The sequence below is a fragment of the Lactuca virosa genome, chromosome 8 (assembly GCF_052849685.1).
Source record: "Lactuca virosa cultivar CGN04683 chromosome 8, Lactuca_virosa_CGN04683_v6, whole genome shotgun sequence".
Lineage (NCBI taxonomy): Eukaryota > Viridiplantae > Streptophyta > Magnoliopsida > Asterales > Asteraceae > Lactuca > Lactuca virosa.
Window position 1 is genome coordinate 206,440,127 of NC_136433.1, and position 8,034 is coordinate 206,448,160.

Genomic DNA, 8,034 nt, shown 5'->3' on the forward strand with positions numbered 1-8,034 from the left:
TCAATACATTTAAAACTTAATCTCTTTTTCGTTTTTCATGGTGGAGAATTAGTGAATCGTCATTCACTTACCTTCAAATTATTTACTTGTTAGATTATGGCATCCCTCTTCTAATTTCTAAATAATGTTGTTGGATCCTAGCCTTAATTTCTCATTTGGGTGTTTAATTGGGGATTCATTTCTAATCAAACTTTGTTCTTTTTCTTTTTCAGATGTCAAACGTCAACAACAACGCTTCCGGTTCAAACTTCTCTGGCTCGTTCTCACTCACGAACTTGTGTGGGAGAGTGATCTTTGACGGGTCCAATTTCAATGATTGGATCCACAACATCCGAATGGTCACTCGCTATGAGGACAAAGAGTATGTCCTCGATGAGAAGCTGAAGGAGATTGACATCAACACTGCCTCTGCTGAAGAGATCGCGGCCTTTGAGGCCCACGAGCGTGATGCCACGAAAGTCCATTGCATCATGCTGGCGACTATGACTGCAGAACTCCAGAAGTCCTATGAGGACATGTACCCCTACGACATGCATCAAGCTGATGGACCGGTACCACCAGAGCACTAGGCAAGAAAGGTACGAGATCATCACTTCGATGATCACTACCAAAATGGGTAATGGAAAGTCCCTTACCGCTCATCTGCAAAAGATCCAGAGATATGTCGATCGCCTGCTGAAGTTGAATGTGAACTTTGACGAAGAGCTGGAAATTGATATCATCCTTCACTCCTTGCCTCCCTGCTATAACCAGTTCCGCATGACCTACCACATGAACAAGGAGGAGGTCTCTTTGAGCAAGATTCAGGGCTTGTTGAGGACTGCTGAGAGCAACCTCAAGGATAAATCTGTTGCATCAACTCCAACTCCCGCTGTTGCCCCTGTCTTGGAAATAGGACAAGGGAAGGGTAAGAAGAGGAAGGCTCCCTCAAAGAGCCACCACAAGGGAAAGTCCGAAGATGGTACCTCTTCTAGTGGAACCAAAGTTGGTTCTGCTAAACCCAACTCTAACCCTAAGGAGGCAGAGTGCCACCACTGCCACAAGATAGGGCATTGGAAGAGAAGCTGCCTAGCATATCTGTAGGCCATCAAGGATAGGAAGATCAAGCCATCTTTTGCAGGTATTTACACAATTAAATCTAATGATTCATCGCATGCTACTTCTTAGGTTCTTGATACAGGATGTGGTTTTCACATATATTCTGATTTGCAGGAACTAAGAAGAAATAGTGATGTGGAGCATGGAAGGATAAATCTAATCATGGGAAACAGAAGATCGTCGCCTGTCACCAAGATTGGAGTTTATTCCTTAGTGCTTAGTAATGGATTAGGTTTAGATTTAAACAATTGTTGTTATTCGCCAGATATGGCAAGAAACATCATTTCATTTCATGGTTTATATAGACAAGGATTTAGATATTCATTTGATAATGAAAAGGGTTATATTTATGCTTATCTTAATAATGTTTTATATTTTGAAGCATTGCCTTGTAATGGAATATATGAAACTGTGATGGTTGTAGATAACTAAGGAAATGATGTGTTGTATGTCGATTCTTCCAATAGTATGGATAAAGCATGCTTGTGGCATTGTCGTCTTGGACATGTCAACAAGAAACGCATAGCCCAACTCCAAAAGGATGGAGTATTGGAGTCATTCGACCTTAGGGACGATGACGTGTGCTAGTCTTGTTTACTTGGAAAGATGATCAAGTCACCCTTCACTGGCACTTATGCGAGGGGTGAGGGTTTATTGGATCTCATACATACAGATGTATGTGGACCTTTTAGATCCACCACAAGGGACGCGTGCCGCTTCTACATGACTTTTACCGACGATTATAGCAGATATGGGTATATCTACTTAATGAAGCACAAGCATAAACCTTTGAAAAATTCAAAGAGTTTAAACAAGAAGTGGAGAATCAGTTGGGCAGGAAAATCAAGATGCTTCGATCTGATCGAGGAGGAGAGGACCTAAGTCTTGAATTCCACGAATACCTCAAGGAATGCGAAATTTTTTCGCAATTGACGCCACCTAGGACACCACAGTTGAATGGTGTAGCTGAGAGGCATAATCGAACCTTGCTAGACATGGTTCGTTCCATGATGAGTCGTGCTTCGCTACCTATCTCATTCTGGGGGTATGCCTTAGAGACTGCCACCCATATCCTTAACTTAGTCCCTACGAAGAAGGTTGCCAAAACACCTCACGAGATGTGGACAGGGAAAGCTCCCTCATTGGCACATATCAAGGTTTGGGGTTGCGAGGCTTTCGTAAGATGAGAGACTAATGACAAGCTCGAACCTCGTAGTGAGCGATGTATTTTCATCGGCTACACGCAGAAATCCTTTGGATATCTCTTCTATAGACCGAGTGACAATGTTGTCTTCGTTGCGAGGAGAGGGGTTTTCCGAGAGCGAGAACTCATAAGCCAAGGAGACAGTGGGATGTAAATCGATCTTGAAGAGCTTCAAGAGTCGAGCGATGACGGAATCTCTAACACTGGCGCTCAACCCGAGGAGGAAACTCCGGTTGAACCGATTGACGAGTCCTTACCTCTTAGACATTTCTAAAGGGTTAGTGTTCCACCCCAGTTTTATGGTTTTCATATTACTACAGAAGGGGATACGTTCATTTGTGATAGAACACTAGTGAATATGGACGAACCTAACAACTATAAGGAAGCCATGGCAGGCCCGGAGTCTGCAAAGCGGAAAGAGGCTATGGACAGCGAGATTCAGTCCATGTATGACAACCAAGTTTGGAACTTGGTTGATCATGTACCAGGTCGTAAGACGGTCGGGTGCAAATGGATCTTCAAGAAGAAGACCGACATGGATGGGAATGTGCACACTTATAAGGCGCGATTGGTTGCGAAGGGCTTTACTCAAACTCCTGGAGTTGACTATGATGAGACCTTCTCACCAGTTGCAAAGATAAAGTCTATTAGGGTGATGCTGGCCATTGCTGCATTTCATGATTATGAAATATGGCAAATGGATGTCAAAACCGCTTTCCTTAATGGGAAGTTGGCTGAGGATGTTTACATGGCTCAGCCAGAGGGTTTTGTCAATGCGAAGCATCCCAATAGAGTGTGTAAGCTTGAGAAGTCCATTTATGGACTTAAGCAAGCATCTCGTAGATGGAATCTTTGTTTTGATGAGAAGGTCAAAGAGTTTGGTTTTCTGCGAAGCGAGGATGAATCATGTGTATATGTCAAAGCCAGTGGGAGTATAGTAAGCTTCCTCGTATTGTATGTCGATGACATACTGCTCATAGGAAACGACATCCCGACGCTGTAGGAAGTTAAGTCCTGGCTTAGGAAGTGCTTCGCTATGAAGGACCTCGAAGAGGCTGCCTATATTTTGGGAATAAGGATAGTGAGAAACAGAAGTAAGAGACTAATATGACTTAGTCAGAATACTTACTTGGACAAAGTACTAAAACATTTTAGTATGGAGAATTCAAAGAAGGGGGAGTTACCGATCCAAAGTAATGCCAAGTTGAGTAAGACTCAAATCCCGAGTACCGAAGTCGAGATAGAAGAAATGAGTCGAGTACCATACGCTTCCGCAGTTGGCTCAATCATATACGCTATGACTTGTACTCGCCCTGATGTGGCCTTCGCTTTGAGCATGGTCAGCAGATATCAAGGGAACCCTGGCAAAGCGCATTGGACTGCAGTCAAGAATATTCTTATGTACCTTCGGAGGACCAAGGAATGGTTCCTAGTCCTCGGTGGGAGTGATGACTTAAAGGTGCGAGGGTACAGTGACGCCAGTTTTCAGACCGACAGGGACAACTACCGTTTGCAGTCGGGGTGGGTCTTTACCCTTAATGGAGGAGCAGTGACTTAGAAAAGTTCCAAACAGGAAACCGTAGCTGATTCAACGTGCGAATCAGAGTATATAGCGGCGAGCGAAGCGTCAAAGGAGGCGATATGGTTGAAGAACTTCATCGGAGACCTTGGAGTTGTACCGACCATACAAGAGCCTATGGAAATTTTCTGTGATAACGAAGGAGCGGTTGCCTTGACCGAGGAACCGAGGGATCATGGTAGATCTCGACATATCGACAGAAAATATCACTTTATTCGACATCGGGTAGAAGAAGGACTCCTCGTAGTAAAGAGGGTATCGTCAGAAGATAATCCAGCATATCCGCTTACGAAGGGACTGAGTAGGGTTAAGCACTTGCAGCACGCTAGGAGCATCGGGCTGAAGGACGATATTAGTTTAGATTAGATAGTTTAGAAACGTGTAATAGATAAATTGTAATTAACATTCGATGATTAAATAAAAGAGTATTATTTATTAGTAATGTTACTGTCTTATGTTAATTGTTTACCTATTGTTTCAATTTTGCATGTTTTGACTTCCTGAATAACAAGATTATTCGAACGGTCCACAGTCGTTCATATGTTGGAAGTAGGTATGAATGAAGACTGTCATGAATTGGTATGTAGATTGTCTAAAGTGTATTAGACATAGCAAAAGTTTGCTACAATGTTCATGAGTGCTTATGAACAAGTTTTGAGCATTGGAATAAACCCACGCTTGCTGGAATCACTTCATGGAATTTATCACGAGTGATCGCAAGACGATAATATCATATGGTCTTAAAACCTAGATATATGGTTTATTGTCTGCTAATTGGTTATGCATTGATAACGCATAAACGCAACAGTAACTTAATGTTATAAAACGCATTGTTGTGTATGATTTAATTAGTGAATAGTAAATGCATATAAGTCGAAGTTTATCTGTTCCTTTTATCCTAAGAGGATAAAAGCGATATCAGGGCCCCTCGATGATTTGGTTTGACTTATGTGTCGGGCCCGGTCAGGACTGAATTGATGTGTTCAATTAAGTTCTATGTCAAACGAATTTTAGATCGAGAAACAAATTGATGGGCAATGAGTATGACTATGTTCCATGTGATTGTCCACACGATATGTAGAATAGAGGATTATACAATTCCTTATCTAAAGGACAGGTTACTAATAACATCAGAGTTCGACAGCGTCTTTGAGAGCTACGATTGCTAATCGGGTTCTACTTGCATTTATGGTTACTAGACTTATCCAAGTGGGAGACTGTTGCATTAGTGTCTAAACCCGTAACCATATTTGGTAAGTACTTGAACAGGTTGGGCAAGGAAACCCTATGGGATAGGGTGGACGAATTCAAGGGGTTAAAGGCCTTATAATTCGTCCAAAGATAGGGCTTCTAGAATTATCCTTGGGCTGCTTGGTGGCTAAGCAACCAGATAAGGATAAGGACTGAAACCCTAATTCCTACACCTATATAAAGGACCCTTGGCATAACAAATTCGGCCACTTGATCCCTAGAGTTCCTAGAGCCGAATTTTACCTCTCCCCTCTCTCTCTCTCTTGCTTCTTCAATTGCTCTTCGTGTTTGTGAGCCATTAGAGGTGCTACACTTGTGGTACTTGCTTTCAAAGACAAGAAGATTCAAGAAACTAGTTGTTATTACAATATAACAACAAGAGGTATGTAATTCATTCTTCCTTATGATTTTCGAAATTACTAGGAGCATGCTAGGATTCATTTTGTGTTCATAATGTTGTATGACTAATAGAAAACATAGATCCATATCTAGGGTTGCATGCACACATAGGATTGTTTGTATAAAACTCATCACCTTTACCATCCTGGTAAAACGAATGTTGTGGCGTACGCCCTGAGCCGCAAGTCAGCTGGACCTTCTGTTCCGACATCATGTATGAGGATTTCCGTGGACTCTCCACTAGTAGGATTGATTAGAGAGGCTTGGGTCGAGGAAGTGTGAGAGGAAAATTGTTAGATTGAGAGGATCAGGGGCAAGATCACCCGATTTGTTCAGGACAGTCGTGGGTTGTTGACCCGTTGTGGTCGGGTGTGGGTTCCGGTGTCTGGCGGGGTTAGAAAGATCGTGTTGGAGGAGGCTCATAAGTCTCGTTTCTCTATTCACCCAGGGGCCACCAAGATGTACCGGGATCTGAGTTTCAGTTACTGGTGGCCGTGCATGAAGAGAGACATCACTTGGTACGTCGAGAGGTGCTTTACCTGCAGGATGGTCAAGGCCGAGCATCAGAGGCCGCATGGCAAGCTGCAGCCCCTGGAGGTTCCCATGTGGAAATGGGAGCAGATCACGATGAACTTTATCACCAATTTTCTGAGGACGGCGAAGGGATATGATGTTATATGGGTCATTGTGGATCGATTTACCAAAAGCGCCCATTTTCTGGCAATTCGGGAGAGTTTGTCGGCCGAGAAGTTGGCCGATGTGTATATCCGTGAGATCGTTGTTCGCCACGGGGTGCCGGTCTCCATTGTCTCAGACCGTGATGTTCGGTTTACCTCCCGTTTTGGCAGAAATTCCATGAGGAACTGGGCACGAGACTGCATTTCAGCACAACTTATCATCCGCAGACCGACGGCCAGAGCGAGCGCACCATTCAGACCCTCGAGGATATGTTGAGGGCCTACGTCATTGATTTCGGTGGGAGCTGGGACTCCTACCTACCCCTTGCAGAGTTCTCCTACAACAACAACTTTCACTCCAGCATTGGTGCTCCACCTTTTGAGCTGTTCTATGGGCGGATATGTCGTACCCCAGTTTGTTTGGGCGAGGTTGGTCATAGGGTAATGGGTCGGACAGAGGTGGTCCTGCAGACTAACGAGATGATTCAGCAGATCAGGCAGTGGTTGCAAACTGCTCAGAGTCGGCAAAAGAGTTACGCCGACCGACGCCGATTTGAGTTGGGGATTCAGGTCGGTGACATGGTGTTGCTGAAGGTATCACCCTAGAAGGGTGTGATCCGCTTCAGGAAGAGGGGAAAGTTGGGTCCCTGATACATTGGGCCATTCCGGATTATTGTCAGGGTTGGCAAGGTGGCATATAGACTGGATCTTCTGGAGGAACTCAATCAGATTCACAGCATTTCCGTTTTACAGTTGCGAAAGTGTATATTAGACGAGGATGCGGTAGTGTCATTGGATGATATTCAGGTCGACGAACGCCTGAATTATGTTGAGAAGCTGGTGGATGTCTTAGAAAGGAAGATAAAGGTCCTGCACAACAAAGAGATACATTTGGTGAAGGTACAGTGGTAGCATCGGAGGGGATCTGAGTGGACTTGGGAGCCGGAGGCCGAGATGCAGGAGCATTATCCAGAATTGTTCACCGCAGCAGGCTTCGAGGACGAAGCCTAGTTCAAGCGGGGGAGAGTTGTAACATCCCAATCTTTAGGTATGGATTTTAAAGCTTTATATTTATATTTTCAGGGCAACTCGACGAGTTGGAAGGCTCCAACTCGTCGTGTAGAGTATATAATGACCACGTATCTTTCAATGTCTACTCGACGAGTTGGAAGGCCCCAACTCGACGAGTTGAAGGCTGAACATGAAAACCCTAATTTTTAGGGTTTACACCCTATTTAAAGGCCTTAACTCTCATTGTTGGCCTCCTTCATCGCCTCCTTGTCCAGAGAAAAACCCTAGTGCGTGCTTTTTCCCTCTTTGTGTGTGTGTGTGAGCTTAGAGAGTGATTTTTGGTGCTCTTTTGGTAGGAACAAGAAGCTTGAAGAAGTTGGCTGAAGGGTGAGGTTGTAGATCCGGTGTTTACTCTGCTGTGGCAACCATTTTGAGGTATAAAGTCGATACCCTGGCCCCTTATTGCTTAGATCTACTTCTATGAAAAGATTTTGTTATTCTTGGTCCATATTGGAGTCATTCTTGGAATGATGCATTGTTTGAAGCTGCCACTTCAGATCTGGATGTTTTGTGGCTCCTTGAGCCTAAAGCTCCAACCTTTAACAAGTATTGGCCCTCCTTCATGCCCTAAATCCCTTGATAAGCCTTATTTGAGTGTTTTAGCCCTTTGATGCCATGCATGGACGTAAAGTTAGCAAATTTACATGGTATCTCAGTCCTAAGGGACCAGATCTGTAGTTTGGGGTTTTGGGTTTCGCTTGGAAGTGTCTGGATGAATTAAGGCTAGGAAAACTCGAGGAGTTTTTTTGCCAACT